This window comes from Leptidea sinapis, chromosome 3, assembly GCF_905404315.1.
Source record: "Leptidea sinapis chromosome 3, ilLepSina1.1, whole genome shotgun sequence".
NCBI lineage: Eukaryota > Metazoa > Arthropoda > Insecta > Lepidoptera > Pieridae > Leptidea > Leptidea sinapis.
This window is the reverse complement of record NC_066267.1, coordinates 4924288-4944012: the sequence shown is the minus strand read 5'-3', so window position 1 is coordinate 4944012 and position 19725 is coordinate 4924288. Positions and strand designations below refer to the sequence as shown.

Sequence of the window (19725 nt, the reverse complement as noted above, 5' to 3'; positions counted from 1 at the left end):
TTTAAATGAATATTTAAATTAGTGTTAAGTTTTTGCATGCTTTTAATTTAACCTAGATACAGGACAAATTGTAATATTTAAGTTTTAATTTATCTATTCCAAAAGCAAATTAATAATTTCATTTCATTTCAAAAAACAATTAAGAATAGCATCGTTGCCATATCCGGACGAATACAAGCTGTCATTGTAGAAAGAGGGGCCACACTCGATATTAAACTTTTACTTTTTATTTTTATGTTAAGAAAACTTAAGTTTATAGCCTGCTTTTTTATTTAACGAACAGATACCCAACTAGCTATTTAGACTCTGGGATCATTTTTCATTCATTCCATCGGAATGTAATGACGAAATTGACAGAAACTACTTTTTGCTTATTTATTTAAAGTTGGATGAAATAAAACTTAGAATTATGAAACTATCCGAATATGCCAGTTAAACAGCTTATTTCCCTGGTGCCTGTTTTGTTGCAAGAGTATGTAGTATATAACAAATAAAAATGTCCAATACATCGTTGTACTTCTCATTTTCGTTCAACTTCTGCGAGATGAAGGGAAAAGATAAATTGTATACATTTAACATTCATAAGGTTTTTCCTGGATCTCAACTCAATAATAATAGTAATGTGAAGTCTTCGCTAACCCTTGTACGGGGATGGCATGCAGTTAATGGTTGTTATAAAAACTGAAATTAGACGAGTAACTTAACAATTTATATAAAACTTGTGAACCCGACAGACGTTGTCCTGTACACACGTCTTAAATTTGAAAAATCGGTCCAGCCGTTAGGAGGAGTTCACTAACATACACATGAGCAGGAGAATTATATTATATGGACGGAATTGAGAATCTAAAACAATCTCGAATTCACTGGAACACACAAAAAAATCATTAAAATCGGTCCGGCCGTTTAGGAGGTAGTTCAATTGTGATTCTAAACCATTCTCGAATCCACCTGAAGACACACAGAAAGTTTCATTAAAATCGGTCCAGCCGTTTAGGAGGATTTCAGACAACAGACGCACAAAAGAAATATATATCTTAAGATTTCCCCTGTAATTTATTTTTGTATTTGTTTGAGTTAACCAACAGTTAATGCTAAGAAAATGTAAAGTGATATTTCTGAAGTGTTATTCTGTTAGTTTACCTTGCTTGCGCCACTTCGTAAACAATATTTATGACACAGTAAAAATATATCGAGCACGAACAGTTAAATCATGTCGATGACCTAAATTACCTTCGTTTAAACTAAAATTGAAACTACAACGGAGAGCTCTAGGGATTTTATAGTTTGTGGAACTATTTAGTTACAAGTTACTACCGACACTTATGTACTATAGGTTTTTAAATTAAACATTTTTTATTAATTTTATTTATTTATTTGTATTGCCGATATTAAAATCGCGATACAAAAGTAACTGTTGATTGTAGATCGGTGAAAATTTGAAGTTGTATGTATTTTTAATGCTTACTCATAAACAAACAAATTTAAAAAAAAATATCAAAAAAAATTCGGTGTGGACGACCCTTAATATTGAGGGGGATGAAAAATAGATGTTGTCCGATTCTCAGACCTACCCAATATGCACTCAAAATTTCATGAGAATAGGTCAAGCCGTTCCGAAGGAGTTTTACTACAAACACCGCGACACAAGAATTTTATATATTAGGTATACATATGATCTGACAGCCAAAAGGGGATTAACATTTTAAAGGCCTGAATTTTAAGTAAGCAACACAGTAAAATACCATGAATGTATTCGGATAGATGCTAGTGAGAATATTTACATGTGCGTGTGTGTGTGCGTGTGTGTGTTTGTGTGTGTATTCGTGTTAATGTGATAAAAACACAGGATCTAAACAATGAAAAGATACCTAACTAATATGAAATGAACTATTTTATGATTAATAATTTTTAAATTTGAGTTTATTGAGGTGGAAAATATACCGAACTAAACTTATTATCATAGATGTAACCGAGTAATTATTTATAGAATGTTGTGAATAATTTGACGACACCAGAGGAATAGGAAATAAGCATGTGTGCCTAGAGCGTCTTTTTGGAGTACACAAATTTAAAGTCTTAGTGGTTAGTTCCTGACTGTCTACATAACCTTTACAAAGCCCTTTTAAAACGCGTGTAATTGTAACTGTTTTTACATTAGATTTTGCGTAAAAGTTACATTTTTATTATTATATTAGCTAGCCCGACGTTTCAACACCTTTCCAGATCTCGTTTTCAGGGGGACTGGGACAGTATCTACAAAATTTACCAGTGGGAGGCTCCTTTGCACTGGATGCCGGCTAGATTATGGGAACCACAACGGCGCCTATTTCTGAAGGGCGCCGTAGCTAGTGAAATTACTGGGCAAATGAGACTTGACAACTTATGTCTCAAGGTGACGAGCGCAGTTGTAGTACCGCTCAGAATTTTTGGGCTTTTCAATAATCCTCAGCGGCACTGCATTGTAATGGGCAGGGCGTATCAAATACAATCAGCTGAACGACCTGCTCGTCTAGTCCCTTATTTTCATAAAAATAATAACATAAATATAATGTATAAACAATTACACGCGTTTAAATCCTATAAAAAGTGTTTTATTCAAACGTAACACTCGCGTTAAATAATAATCATAGACAATAATAGTAGCTATACGTACTATTACAGTAGAATTAGTGGTTGTTAACTATACAGTAGTTACTCCTTGAGTTGTATGTGTCAATATATTATTTAGACTTGATTTGTGCCTAATCAAACTAGACCAAAACACATATTCATAACACGGACTAGTAAAAAAATAAGGACTCCGTGTCACCTTACATAACAGTGTAGCACCAAAGCATGCCGATTAACGTGTAAATACATAGCCCCACGCACACACTTACACTACTACAGGCCGATAGGCGGCCAATATGAGAATTGTGATCGTCTGTGACAGATCAGTTTGCGTCGCAATAAAATATTTTAAAAATGCCGTCGTGCGTTGTGAAAAAGTGTAAAATCAATACTATAAAAGTATTTGTGGATATATGATTATCTAAGGGAGAAATAATTGTGTAACTGGTATACCCCGTAACCTCACACACACTAATATAAAGGTGCTTCACTTGCTAATATCACGGCGCGGAGTCCTTCTTTTTTTACTAGTCCGTGGTGTCAATATATTATGTAGAGTTTATTTGTGCTAAATCAATCTAGATCAAATCCCATATCCATCCATAACTGCATAAAAGAGTAAATAATTAAAATTATTTCGAATATATCTTTTAAAAACAAGGTCATCCATTATCGCAGGGAATTGAATTGCATTCTTTTAGGATTCAGGCAGCATTGCGATCAAGTATGGAATACGTGTCTCAGAGATATTATAGCTCCGTCTATAAAGCGGTTTTTATGAAGTCAATGATATAGTTATTGCATTTGAATTTCAAATTAGGTCTTGCTGAAATCCTCGGAATGTAAGACTAACTAACCGTAAGATGTGCTTATCCTCCTGGTGGTAAAATTTCATGCTCTCCGAGAAAGGGCTTAGAAAGAATAAGGTTACCCATTATTCTTCCCTTCTTCGTCAAACTCTAAAGAAGAGATAATCCTTCATCAACTTTTTAATGAAAAATTGACAAGTTATTCCTTATTTAAATTAAAAGACTAGACAAGTGCGATTCGGACTCATCCACCTTACAAATTCCTTTACTGAGGGTTCCTTATAAATTGGGTGGGTACCTAATATGTAATATGTACATTCTTCTGCATATATAAGTGATAAACTATGTCTAAATACCTCCGTAACCGTAGGCATTAACTGTTTGGCGTACAGTAGCACTGTCATCACTGCACTCAACGCTCTTCTGAATGAAACCCTGCGTACGAACGAAACGATGCGGCGAATGGCGAATATTCACCGTAGCCCGCTAATGGAGCCCGAGCATAACTAGCGCACACATTCACAAATATAATTAGTCACAAATTATCGGGCTCTCTGGTCTTCTATACGCTATTATATTCTAAGTCTAGGGTTTTAAGTTTTGGGTATTCACTGGCTGTTGAAATCGGTGGATAACTTGACACTTCCCAGGTATGTATTTTCTCGTCACGTTTTCCTTTACCTCAAATAAATATATTTGAATAGGTGAAGACTAAAGACCAAATATATCTTAATTATATTTATTCAATTATAATGAAACTACTGTACGTTTGAAAAAGGTAGGTAGAACATGCAAGAAACTCGCAGACCAAATTTCGCTTAATTGATTTGCGTTTATGACTTTCAGCTGTCATTTCCTATACCAAGGACTTCAATAATTTTAGTTATAGTCTAAGTACTTCGAGGATATCATTGTTTATAATGATAGATCGAAAAACTCAATTTGACCATTTTTTTTATCATATATGCTATACTCGGTACATACTGGTTAGTGTTAATCCTTTTACAGAATACTTCTCTATCCTCGTCTTTTGGTAATTCCCCATTTTAATTGGTAACACAATTTAAGCGTTTTTTTATCAAATTATCCTATACTTGGTAGATACTGATTAGTGTTTATCCTTATAACATAATACTTCTTCTTTATCCTCGTCCTATCCTATTTTAATTGGGATCGGCTCTCCTAATCAATCTTGTCCAGGACGTTCTGTCCTGGGTCGTCTGTAGATCTATTTGGGCTATTTGTAGATCTTTGTTTATGACTCTTGGTCATGTCATCTTTTGGCCGCCTCATGATATACCACCTCAGTCTAATCTCCAACAGCTTTTCTAGAATTTGTCTTACTCTAAAAGTGCCGTGGATGTGCTCACTCCTCACTTTGTCCAAGCACGTGGGAACACCTATCATCTGAACATTTTCACCGACTTGCACCTGATGTTCCTACTGCCAGAATTCCAACATTACGGCTGTTCTTATAAGAGAATACATACAAATTAAAAAGCAGTTCAGTAATATGCTTCAATATATTGTAGGAGACGAAAATGATAAGAATAACAAGCCTGTAAAACATTGGGCTCTTAATCTAAATTGTACCGGAATGATTAACAATTAAAGTCCCCGAAGGGACGAAGCGGTATTTAGTGGCAATATAGATGAAGGTAAGCGCCTATATACTAGAATAGAATTGCGTAATAAGTTTGAGAAGGCGCAAACCGCACAATATTAAATAACTTTGAACGAGAATGTTCCTTCGTCCTATGGCTGTATTGTTTGATGAGTTATTGAAGGGGTTGTAGAGAATCTATTTTATATAGCCTAGTTGCTAAATATATATTGTTTCATAAATTCGATTTACGTTATCTCTATCAGATTCATTTCAAATTAGCAGACGACGTTACAATTAATATCGAGTATAACGTTTAATTAAATAACTCACATTTGTATTGTGTACTTTGTTTATTTTTCTTCAACTAACGATAAAATTAATAACAGTTGGAGCAACTGAATTACTAATAGAATGTAGCCGAAACAAATGCTAATTTCCTGCATGGCACGATAACAGCTACTTAATCTTAGTAAGTATTTAAATACTATAAGACTGAAGTTCCGTGGTCACCTGGAGCCCTAGGTCTCTCATAGACACTTAAATGCCTCACCGTTATATAGGTTAAACTTAATAACATAAACTAGCACAAAAATCTTTTTTGAAGATCTTGCTGAAACATTTTGCGGGTTTTATGATTGACCACTGTCATCTAAAATAACTTGAAATATCAGTGAAATTACGAAATTTAAATTAAAATTTGACCCAGGAAAGCTTTGCCAGTGAAAGATCCTTCCCTCATGCGTATTTTAAACGACTCTTGCTACGACGAATGCTACTTTGACTCAAAAAAGTGAGACATGTTGCAAGCCATTTCGGTGATAGAAAGCCTACCGCCACATATTGCTTGGATCGAAGGCACTGAATACGCTGACGAACTTGCAAGAACTGGTGCTAAAAACACCCAATTAGGCCCTGAACCCTTCTTTGGTGTACCAAGGAGTCTTGTTAAATAAACCCTTGTTACATCAAGTACACAAGATTGCAATAAGCTGTGGAAAAACACTCCGGGCTTAACCAATTCCAAAAACCTAATCCAAGCCTTCAACAAGAAGACTGCGCAAGAGGCATCAGGGCTAAGTAGGGAAAACTTACGCATTCCAACCACTAACGGGGCACTGCAGAGTAAACTAACACCTATCAATCTTAGACCTCAGAGATTGCAGAACGAGTAGATTCTGTAATAGTGCAGATTCACACGTTACACATTTTTTTAATGCGTAAACATAGCATCAATTTGGGAGCTCGCTGCAAAATATATAGTAAGGTTCAGAAAACATGAAAAAGCCACTTTACAAACCATAACCATAGATATTGCTAACCGTTTTTATTTGCCTTTAGCTAAAGAAATTCTAATTCTAATAGCAATTACAAAAGATAGAAACGTATATAAATTTTAAATTAATTTTAATTTAATATAAGGTTTCATCACTTTTATTAGGGATTATTCGATAATACGCGACTAATGTATGCTTGGAGAGTTAGATGTAGAATTTATATTTGTAGGAAACACCCATAAAATACAAGCTGTATTCGTAAATATTTAATCTACTCTGAAGTGTTTCGTGTTGAATTATTTCTGAAGCTGATTTCATTTAAAATATAGCTCAGAATATCTTTAAAGCTGCACTTCCGATCTTTTCATAGCAGCTGGAACGGTACGGATGGAAAATGTAATAGTAAATTCTTTTTGAGAGTGCTGCCAACGATGCGGGAAGGTCTTTAAGTCGTTCGTCATGTTTGAGATTAGTTCGGAAGATGGATTAGAACGTAATAAAGTTAAAGATAAAATTATCTAGACGACACTATGTAATGTTTTGTTTCTGTGGAATCAATAAGAAAAAAAAAGTTTTCACATTATAAGTGTCATTTGCGTGACCTAAGTGAATAAAGTGATTTTGTTTTGATTTAATTTAATATGATCGATTTGCCCAACCGTGGTATAGCATGTCTCAAGATCTACTGCTTTCATGAAGCCAGTATTATACTTGGGGAAGAAAGGTTTTTTTTATATAAGAGGGGGCAAACGGGCAAGAGGCTCACGGGATGGGGAGAGATGAGGCAACCGCCCATGGACATCCACAACAACAGGTGTCAAGAAATGCGCTGCCGGCCTTTAACGTGAGAGTATGCTTTTTCTTGAAGGTCCCTGAAGTCGTATCGGTACGGGAAACCGCAGCCGGTAATTGATTCCACAAAGTGGCTGTGCCAAGCAAGAAATTTCTAGCAAACACGCGGTTGTGGAGTGCCAGACGTCAACATGATGTGAGGGTAATACTTTGAAACCGCGTCTCTGTAGATTAAGCCTCCAATACTTAAACTACTTAGCTTATCGTTCGGATAGCGCATGATTCACAAATCTCAGTATGTTAATTCATTATTCTCTAATTACACGCCTTTTATTAGGTTAACCTGTATGTATGTTTGTTTGTAACCGTTTCATTTGAGCGCGATTTTAACCCACTTTAAACGGCCAGATTTCGTTCAAATTTCGTAGATTTATCGAGGACATACAAATTAATTTGATAAAATTATACCATTTTCATTTTCCAAAATAAGATTTTTGTACATTTATATAATTTTCATCTATCGTTGATAAGGCAGGAAATTATGTTAATTTTAAATTTCAACCATTATTTTTAACCGATTTATCTAATAGTAGGTAATTTTCGGATACCAATGAGAATTTTGTGCTTTTTAGCGTGTTTTTTAAACTATATATTATTTGTGTCATGCAAAACTATATATTATTTGTGTCACGTGAATTGCAATTTCCGTACAAACTTGTATCCCTGGTACGCGATACGTCCTCCCATCGACAGGCAGCGTGTACGGATTAGGTGAGTTACCGTCTATAAGTTTATTGGGACAGAAAAGTCAAAGATAGTTTCGATTTTTATCTCAAGTAGGCCACAACCAGATATAGACTGAATATTGGGAACGCCCGTAAGGCAATTCTGACTAAGGGAATAGAAAATACGCAAGCCACTGTAAGCCTCTTGTTACATCAAGTAAAATTCGGTAAATTATTTCAGCCAACCTGTTGCTACGGAGTAAAAGTTTTAAAGTAATCCGAAACGGCCACAGTCACGGAGGGCGTGCCAAATAACAAGTTAGAAACTCGACTTGTTAATCTCTGCTTCAATCTATTATGCGTTAGGACTTCCAAACTCTAGGCACTAATTAGTACGTTGAATATTAATGATTTGAATTCAAATCCAACGGCTTGTTATCTGTTAATAATGTACAGGCTATCCCTTTTTAGTAAACAGAAGTAAAAATATATCAGTCTGCCATCGCACCATTTCACCAGCGGGAGGCTCCTTTACAGAGGATGCCAGCCAGATTACGGATACCACAACAGCGCCTATTTCTGCCGTGAAGCAGTAATGTGTGAACAATGCTGTGTTTCGGTCTGAAGGGCGCCATGGCTAGTGAAATTACTGGGAAAATGAGACTCAATATCTTACATCTCAAGGTGACGAGCGCAATTGTAGTGCCGTTCGGAATTTGTGGGATTTTCAAGAATCCTGAGCGGCACTGCATTGTAATACGTATCAATTACCATCAGCTGAACGTCCAGCTGGTCTCGTCCTTCTTTATCATTAAAAAAAAAAAGAATGACGCTCTTTAAGGCCTGAATTCCCTCTAGCTATAACCGTTTTTCTCTCAATTAATATATCTAACAGCAAGAGGCTCTATCTAGACGTATAAATTATTTACGGTTTGACACAATAGGTATACAGCTATCTTATACATAATATATTCAAAAATATTCAAAATCAAAATTTTGGATACTTCTCGTTTCATTTTTTAAAACTAATTTATGTCATTTTACTGATTAGGTAATGAACGTACTTTCGATATCAGTTACGGAATTATCGCCTTACATCCTGTATATTAAACTATCAAATCAAAATAACTTTATTCATGTAGGTCAAGGAAATTACACTTATGCATGTCAATTTTTTTTTCTTATTGAATCTACTGCTACTTCGTAAAGGCTTGAGCTAATGAGAAGAAGTAGCAAGAAACTCATTGCCACTCTTTTAAATCAAGATTTTCATTGTTTTAGAAATAAATTCGATAAGTTAGAATCGATGAATGATTTATACGATATGCGGACAGAAACGGGACTCATTATTAGATGCGTCACAGCTATGGGTGACAGCAGAATTGTACACACACGTAGATGACACCTATCTAACAACAACTAACTACACCGATTGTGATAACAATAGTTGTGATGACGCAAGAATTTTTGATCTCCTTTTTGCTCGGCTTAAGTCGTCGTTATGGTCGACTTAAGCATAGGCTTAGCTCGCAGTCAAAGCGATCTTTATAAGTAAAGGCTTTGACTTAACTCGCTACATAAGTCTAAGTTCGTTCCAAAGATCTAAGATTAAGTTCGTGAATCAGCACTCGAAGTTAAATAAAACCTCAGTCGGTGGCGGAATATTATTAAGTACTTGAAAGACGCTGTTTAGTATATACACTGGCCTGCAAAAGTAAGTATCACATTTTTCAAATTAATTTTTTTTCTTAACTATAGAAGGTAGAGATTTATAATTAAAAACGTTTTGTTGCAAATTTTATAGACTTTAATTCTTAGAAACTAAAATTATACATTAGTAACATTTTTAACTTAAAAAAGATAAAACAATGAAAATAGACATATTTAGTTTAGTGTAAAAAAATTCAACTAAAATGTATTAAATGTTATTTATTTTTTTAATAACTGGTATTGCCTCCTCGAGCTCTGATTACAGCTTCGAGCCAGTTTGGCATACTGAACACTAGGTTTCGGAGCCGATGTTGGGGAATATTCTCCCATTCTTCTACCAGGGCCTGCTTTAGTGCCCTGAGGGTAGTAGGTGGTGGTCTGCCAAGCTCATCCCAGGCGTTTTCAATTGGGTTGAGATCAGGACTTCTTGATGGCCAAGCCATCACGCTGATACCGACCTCCTGAATATACTCTTGTACGATATGAGCCGTGAGTGGCCGGGCATTATCATGCATCAGCATCGATCCATCACCCATATTTGCTAAATACGGCCCTGCATACTCATTGAGAATCTCTTGAGCATATCTTTGCCCAGTGAGGGTGCCATTTTCTATGGCTACTAGCTCTGTGCGACCTTCTGAAGATATGCCAGCCCATACATGTACACTGCCTCCACCGTATTGGACTCTTTCTGAGATGCAGCCTTGAAGGTATCGCTCGCCAGGTCGCCTGTAAACACTTCGCCTTCCATCAGAAGTGTAAAAGGAGAATCGAGACTCATCTGCAAACAAAATTCTTGACTATTCTTCTTCATCCCACTGCATGTGTTCACGGGCGTATCGCAGTCTCGCTACTCGATGCTGTGTCTCGAGTTTTGGGCCACTCGCTGGTCTTCGGGTTTTAAAATTTGCTTCAACAAGTCTTCTTCTCATTGTACTGTCACTAATGTAGTCCCTCCGGGTCTGAAGTAGCTGTTGCTGGACTTCAACTGCATTTTGGTGGCGATTTCTTAACACAGTGGAAATAATATAACGATCTTCTCGGGCACTGGTACACCTGGGTCTGCCATTACAAGGTTTCCTCAGATGGTGTCCAGTCTCTTCGTACCTTCGCTTTACCTTCTGGGCCGTTCGTACCGTCACACCCACCATTCTTGCAGTGCGACGCATACTGATGCCTAGTTCCAGAAAAGCCATGATCGTAGCACATTCTTCAACTGAAAGAGGCATGATAAATAAATGTTATGTGCTTTTTAGCATAAAATTTTAAAACAAGGCTCATCGATCTTGAAAAAAATTTAAAACAGAAAGAAAAATTGTAATATTATAATTCGGAAATGTCCACTTTGAAAAAGGAATGGTTTTGTTTTTGAAGTTTTTTTTTCAGCCAATTCTTAAAAGAAGGTTACCGACTATAAAGTTTTTATGTACAAAATTAAATTCTCTTTGGAGTCCTTTTTATTTCGAAAGTATATCTTGTGAACTTAAAACGTTATCCCAATTTTAAAAGTGTGATACTTACTTTTGAAGGCCAGTGTAGTATAGTGTTTATGTGTTTTCTTCTATATAAAAAGGTCTAACTAAAGAAACAGAGCGTTTACACTTGGTCAACTGCGTGTCTCGGAGCAGAGAGCAACACCATTGGAATCACAGATTATTCAGATTTCGTGTAATTATAGCATTATATTATATTAGACAATTTCAAACTGAAATCCAGAGGGCTTTAGAAACTTGAACTGCGTAACGTTCAGAAAGTTCAATCCTTTGATAACACTTAATATGCTGTGTGATTCTAGACTCTTTATTTATTTACGGTGTATGTGGATGATGCAGCTACTGTACTCAATAACTTTTGTATTAATTTACATTTACTTTTTTGACTTACTCGTGTAAGGCATTGACTATTTGACGTTTGATTTATCGATGGAAATGTGAATCTTGATATAAAATAGTGGCAATGAGTTTCTTGCTACTTCTTCTCATTAGCTCAACCCTTTACGAAGTAGCGGTAGTTTCAATAAGAAAATATTTTTTTGACATTTGTAAGTGTCATTTCCGTGACCTATATGAATAAAGTTATTTTGATTTGATTTGATTGAACATCAGCATTCATCTCTGATAAGGGTGAAAACTTTGAATATCTATTCAAAGCACGTTTGTAACTTTACAAATAGTAGTTTGTATGCCTGAGCAGTTGGCCCAAGGTTGTGTAGTAGCCTTGGCATTGTGGCGTACTATTTTATCCTTGTTGCGTGCTCAGATGCGTAACCGTTTGGGACAAGTTACAAGAGATCGCGTTTTTGAACCAGAAGATTTCATCATAATTTTAAACATGTTTTCTCGTAGTGCAATCAAAAGAGCTGGAGGTAGTCATAATTCGACCATTATTTATAAAAAATAAGTTATAACATTAATATGACCCCTGTCTTACATTGGTAAAAAATATATAATGTTTGAATGGTACTAACTTTAACTTTGTATACTCCTTCTCTAGGTAATTTTACACAATGTGCTTAAAAGGAAAATTTTCCGATCCACCTATAAATAACATAATATATGTTGTGGACGAAGTGATAAATGATGGGGCATTGCTTATAATGCCCGGGCATTATGAATAATGAACACCTGCGTCGGGCCAAGTGACTAATGAGTATCTAAACTTCATTGTTTTTATCACAATATCTGGTCATTATGTATATTGCTAAGAGATTGATAAGCAATCTGATAATATGGCCATTGGGGTGCGGGAAGGGAAACTAAAGCGAGACACGTTCTGATTATGCTGACTATACAGACCCCACACATCTTGATAGCTTCAATGTCCATTCGTTTACTTTACAACGTTTTATTTCTGTATTTAATCGTACTTGCTACAGTATTGGAAATAACAGTCTCTAACCTTTATAATTTAGGAACAAATTAAGGTATGTAAGGTTTTTTAAAAAAAGGTAGGTTTTTAACTTTGCATATCCTTTTTGGTGTAAATACAAAAGTGATGTGATGCATAATAAGGCAACGGCGAAACCAACATAAGGGTTTACTATTTGTTTCAATTGACGTAGTTACTAAAGTTTATGACTTGTACCAAACTTGTTGTCATTTACTGGCGATGGCTGACATCGCGTGCCTTATTTTATTACGAAACAGGGCAAAGGCAAATTTCCTCAGAGTATTGCGTGTGGCGGGAGGCTTCTCTCCTTAATGAAAGCGATCATTATAGTGCTCGAAATGCCATGTGTCATTAGAGTTCTCGTGTGGTATGTTCCCTTTATAATATAAATTACGTATCTATACATATAATAAAATTTATCCATTATCATATTAGATAACTTCAAAACAGTTTTATGTTAATATACTGTATCGAGACTAATAGTAAAACATTATTTTTATAAATTATTCATTCAATTTATTATAAGACCGGAGTTGTTTCTATTGTGAACACTTTTTAAATCATATTTTCCACGCTCTAATTTGTCTACGAAAAAAGACCGTGCACACGTACCAGATGGCACTTTCACTGCCATTTTTTCAAAACATAAGGAGTCAAGTGTTATTATTACAATAGGTAATTGTATTTTCTTTATTTCAGCAGAAAATTTCAGCGCAGTTTTTCGCAGTTGTTTCTACTTTTAAGTCACATTTCTCAATGGCTTGCTCCAATTGGATCTTTTGAGAGTGAAGGATTTGTTGTTCTTTTTTAATATAATTTCATGCACAGATTTTTATTATCCACAAAGCAGAGTGCTTCTGGTCAGAACGACACGGATTTGCAGTTAGCATCACTTTTTCACATTTTCTTGTGTTGTTGATACAGATGGAGTTAGTAATAGTAATAATGAAATATTTATACATATATATATATTACATACACTATACATACACATACACACTATACATTACGCCTGGCTCTGTGTATTATACTCCTCTTATCTCCACCCGTCAACGTGTAATGTCGTGCACTACAGAAATTCTGGAATCATGAATTTGAATAAAATCGGATTTTATTTTAGTAACTGTAATGAAAAATATAATGTCTCTTAAAATATTTCTGAAATCATATATCGTTTTTCAGGCTTAGATACGACGAGATTAACGGATATGAAGATAAACATTAACTTGCCTGCTACGATTAACATAACCAGATAATCGGATTATAATGTCGAAGGTGAGAGACCTTAGGGTATTCACTGCGGCTCAGAAAGTGTGACCAAGTTAGGACACCTGTCTTATATCTTTAAACGAACAATTTGTATATATGTAAATAATCTGAATCTTGGAAACGGCTCCAAATATTTTCATAAAATTTAGTATACAGGTAGTTTCGGGAGCAAAAATCGATCGAAGGTCTCAATTAAAAAAAATATAGTTTTACCAGTGTTTTAATGAAAATTAACTACAATAACATTAGAATACAAAGGTTAATTTCGCCACTATATACAAGACTATAATAGCTCAGATGCGACATTGGGTGATCCGGAAAGCAGAAGACCTCGGTTCGAGTTCAGTTTTTTTCATTCAAGTTTTGTACATTCTTAAAAATACGAGCAAGGCTCGGTCGTCCGGATATTTTGCTTTAAAGTGACGACTGCCTTGAAAGGAGCAGCCAACCAAGCGAGATGGAAGGAAGTGATGTGAAACTCTCGCAAGTGGGACCATGGCACGATAAATTCTGTACTATCATACGAGATACAACAATATACTTTTTAAATGCTTTTGTACACGACAGCAGAGTCTTAGGAATAGCTGAGAATAAAGATTCATTAACTTACCTTCTATAGCAATAGTGACTTTAGACGCCCGCTACGTAACTGCGGTGGACTAATAATACATTGATGAATTAGTTTACGCACACTTCGGTCTACTTGTTCTGATTGGGTACCTATCAGAACTGAGGCGTAAGACAGCAGGCGCCATTCCCACGTTGCTAAGCTATTTACTAGTGGCTGTAGGTTCGAGGACTAATCTAACAAATTCAATACTACCTTCCACCACACAAAACTACACAAAAGAGAATTACGTACATGCTTTTCCTAATTATCCAAGTGTTACGTCTATATTTGTTTGGTTTACTAAAACTTTTTCATGCTTTAACATGATTGAGATGACTTTTACTCTGATTAAATAAACAACAAAAGTAAATTTGTACTTATGACTGGAATAGAAGACTTATCTACCCGGAGAATTCCGCTTTGTTTTCTACCTGAAGTGCACATTGACATTTGCCTGGCAATAGTTTACCCGTTGGTTACTCTTCCGGTATAGAACCCTAAAATTGACGAAGAATTGACTGGTCCAATAGCCAAGCGCTATGCATGTCTGTCTAAAATCAATCTGACGAAAGAAGTTTTTTCGCATACATGGGACTGTCACAGGACACAATTCCAACGGGCCAAATACAAATCTGAAGACCGCAAATAGTGCATGGCACTAATCAGCCTCATTCTATTCGACAGTGGCGCATTTTTACTTTGCTGGGTGGTGGTGTTTACTACCGCCTTCAAACGACATATCCGAATCTTTTTCGCTACGTACTACGGAGTTAGCTACGTGTGTAGCGTCTATTTGGCTCTACAATAGCTACAATAATGCTACATGAAGTAATTCTAGTATCATGACTGTTGAATGTTATATTATGTATAACTATTACTACTATATATATTATTAATGTATAACTTAAATAAAAAAAATATAATATTTGTAATGTTGCTATATTAAATACAATGGTATCAGCAGAGGCGTATTTTTGATCTCTTTTTCTCTGATCTAATCTACTCATAATGATATATTATCATGTATGACTCATTGGTATTTTTTAACTAGTGTGTGTATAAATATTTGTCTTCTATACTATATTTATTGGGGAATTAAGATGGATATACAAAAATGCAGGTTTAGGGTCGACTGAAAGACGACATAAAAACTATTCTAAATAATCTTAAAGAAGAAATGAAATATATGACAGTGGTCGTTCGCCATAGCTTTCACCACAACTATTCTGTTTGTAAAGAAGATTTTACTTAAAAAATATAGAAATATTTCAATTATTCTTGAAGGTTCACAAACCCATGTTTGTTCGTAAAACATTATCTTTTAGTTATATAAAAAAAACTACGTAAAACTCTTTTTTATTTCAAATTTTAAATAATCTTTGAATTGTGAATACATATCGAACATATATACATTTTATTTTCTAGTACACATACTTCTAATTAATTAAAATATACTTATGGCTGTCTGTAAATAATATTATATTAATAAACTGTGTAAGAGACTCCGCGTCTTCTAACACAGGCGCAATAGTCCTTAAAAGGAGGCTCCAATCAGAAATATTGATTTATGTTCATACTTGGTAAAGAAAATGAACAATTTGTATTTTTAAGATCTTGAAAAACCCGATAATATTTTTTCGCATAACTTCACAAGAAAAATAGCAGAATATCCCTTTTATTTTCACAACGCGATCTGTTTTACTAAAGGTTCGAGATGGTCTTTTCTCCATTGTTCGGACGTCGGCCGCGGGGGCTCCGGATAGCCCTCGATATTTATGTTGTCATTCATTTTACGTTTAATTTCATTCGTTCTATGCTTTATTATTCTGGGAACCAGTTCTTTAGTGTTGGAATAATAAGATTTTATTGCCGGTTTAATTTATCGTATACATATCATCTAAGTTTGATAGAACAATGACAGTATAAAGAATAAAAAATATATTGACTAAAATGTATGTTCGAAATAACATAACTGAATTTAAGATAAATTGTGATTTCAATTCATTCGATTCAAGAATATAGAATATATTGAACATATAATTGGTTAGCTAGGGTTAAGGACTCTTTCGTAGGTATTAAATTTTATAATGAAATATTACCAGTGGGTGGCTCCTTTGCACAGGATGCCAGCTAGATTATTGGTACAACAACGGCGCCTATTTCTGCTGTGAAGCAGTAATGTGTTTTTTTGTTTCGCTATTAAAATAATTATTGTGTTTTGCTCTGAAGGGCGCCGAAGCTAGTGAAATTACTAGGCAAATGAGACTTAACATCTTATGTCTCAAGGTGACGAGCGCAATTGTGGTGCCGCTCCGAATTTTTAGATTTTTCAAGAATCCTTAGCGGCACTGCATTGAAATGGACAGGGCGTATCAATTACCATCAGCTGAACGTCCTGCTCGTCTAGTTCCTTATTGTTATAAAAAATAATAATAAAAGAGGGTTTTAAAAATATTTTTTTTTAAATATAAAAGAGGGCTTTCTATAGTAGAGCAGAACAGAAAGATTGAAAGAAACAGATACAGAAGATAATAATGCAACCAGTCAAGATTGGTTCTTGACTAGTTGTTTTTCCTCCATTTAGTAAGTCACAGAAGCTAAACTCGTATTTAAAATTCAAATATTTTTATTCAAAATAGGATATGGAATCACTTATTGACAGTCAAAAATACCACCCTTTCGGGAATTATTGCCTCAGACCTGAGATGAACGGACGCAAGAAACTCAACGGGTTTTTCTTTTTTTTATGAAATTCCAATACAGACAAATTTATATACATCGCCCCACGAAAGACTTTAGTAAGTCTTACTAATTCGACATAGCCTACTAGTAATCAGTCATTTTAGGTTTTATACTCGGAAAAATTCCTAGTGATTTGAATTTTTGTATACACCCTTATTTATTATTTATTTATACTATTAATCATTTACAGAAAGAATCTTAAAAGCTAACATAGTTATAGTTCACAGGTCAATAGAGGTCATTATAAACATTGTGTGTCGTGAAGTTATCTACAAAAAATGTCTTTTTCTGGAAATTTGCATTTTTTGTCAAATTTATTGAAGTAGGCGTTACTTTGCGGAAATCCATAATCATCCAAATGATTTGAGTTTTCTTTAGTGTTAATTCCGCCAATATTTGTCTTTAAACAATTCGACATGTGTTTCGCCTCTTGCTTGAGTCGCCAAAATCAGTCTCGTGCCAGATTTTGGCGACTCAACATGTCCTGAGGATGCCTCGTGTAGAGTTTTCAAAATTAAACGTTTTCGGAATACAGCGCTGAGAAAGTTCATTAGAATATTTCCGCAGATTCGGGTTTTAAAATGACTGGACTATGTGTGTATTCCTGATGTTAACATTATGGTTATGACACGTTCTAGAAAATTCACTAATGTGCATATACATAACATTATATAGATCCCTAGTAATATTATAAATTTGAATGTAAGTTGTTTTGTTACGCTTTTACGCCAGAGCTACTGAACCGATATTGATGAAATTTGGTACAGCGATAGACTAGAGCTTGGTAAAGGACATAGGCTACATTTTATCCCGGAAAAATCTATGGTTTCGCGGGATTTATGAAAAACTGAAAGCCACGTCGATGAGCTACAATACCAAAAGTTGGTTTAGATTGCTGTAGCAATCTCCCTCGAAATAAGATTAATATAATGTGTTGGGAACGGGAGCGAAAACGGGAAATGGAACTAGAAGTGGACATGAGATAATCTTCAATAATTTTTTTTTGTATAATTTTTTAAAACCCTTTATCTACGTGGATGAATGCGGGCATTAGCTAGTATAGAATATATAGAGAGGCAATTTAATTTTGCCCTCAATGATTCTAATCTCATCTTGTTTGCTTCAGAGTCAACTGTGGGACGAGTTTGAGCTGGAGGACGCGACCTTTGCAGAGTGCAGCATCAGCAACGCTAACCATAGCTTCCAAGTAAGTCTGTACGTTTTCATATGTCAGCCTTATTATGAAATACTGAGTAAAATGGGGTGAGTAGGGCCGTTTAGAAACATATAAACCAATTATAAATTTTTACTTGTTAGGACCAAATTTTAATAGATTTTGTTATTTATGTGTTTAGATTTTTTCAACTTCATGGGTCATTTGTGTCAGCTTGATGTGTTAACAAGCGCTACCAACGTCATGAACTGTCATAAGATATCCCAATTAATGCTTATATTTATTTAACTACTGTTAATATTTAAATACTATTTAATATAATTAGAACTTCAGATCTTTAGTTAACTTAATTCGTGTTGGTTAGTTGGCACTGCTGTAGTGGTAGCATCATCACGGTAGACGGTCGTGTCCTACATAAGCCAGAGCTCTAAGTTCGAGTGGACATTACATATTGTGAATTCTAAGTGGTAACGCTGCCCAAATTGTATTTAATATAATAATAATTATAAGTGGAAACTGTAAAATACAGGTATTTCAATTTTAAGTGCGTTTAAATTACCAACCCCTTCTACATTTATTTTGATATTATTATCAATAAACACAAAATATGCGCGGTCCTTAGTCTCCCCGTCGTCGGGGCGTCCAGTAGAGGGCAGAGTAGGCAATTCTGCTAGGGTTGTCACTTTCTGAATATTGAATGTGGTAAATGGCTAGTTACGTTGGTACTACCTGTCTCGACTCACCCCTCTGATTGTCACTTGATGGAGAGTCATCACCGCTGCCAATATTCCCCGTTGTAACAGCAGTCCAAATATTCGAATGTTTCACTCTGACTTTTGTTATAAATGAAAACTTCTTCAATTAAAACTTTTACACAAAAAAATCCGATATAAACTATTGGCAAGATTATTTATTTTCCTTTTTTTCTTTCAAATACTACATCTTTGAAATCGGTATTTATTTAGTTATCTTTTTTAATTTACTATCAATCATTGACCTTACAGATCTTAGTTATTTACTACTGTAAGCGACGCGAGCAACGAGCGTTGTAGTTGATATTTACTTAGAACGTAGTTATATTCTCTTTGATTGAGGCTGCCAGTAACGGCATCGGTTGAATAAGTGTCCTTGACTTGTGTCAGCTTTTTGATTTTTGGAAAAAAAAAATACCACCAAATTTATTTCGATTTGGCTGAACCCCTGACTCCTATAACTACTTTTCAACTGAATCAACACAAAACTTGTTTATTCCTTTAGGTAATAAAATAGACTTTATGCCAAAAAATATTTTTTTGTGTTTTGTCGAAATTTAATAAGAAGTTGCATGAAACTCATATGGCATTTAATCAATACTCATAAAAGCAAATTAGCCGAGTGTCAGTGGACAAGTTGCTCACGAGTTTCATTCATATTGTAATGTTAAGAAATATAAAAGAAAACAAAATATGAGGAAACTAGCCTACCTAAATAAGTTTTGTCTACCTAAATATAACAATGTATATGGTAAAAGAA

At 34.9% G+C, this 19725-nt stretch overlaps 1 protein-coding gene across 1 annotated transcript in view; it reads left to right on the top strand.

Moving 5' to 3' along the window:
* Positions 1-19725, top strand: part of LOC126979318 (diacylglycerol kinase delta-like) — a 133181-nt gene that overhangs the window by 68182 nt on the left and 45274 nt on the right. The window contains exon 2 of the mRNA XM_050828564.1: positions 18166-18246. The gene's annotated coding sequence lies outside the window, so the exon portion shown is untranslated. The remainder of the gene's footprint in view (positions 1-18165; positions 18247-19725) is intronic.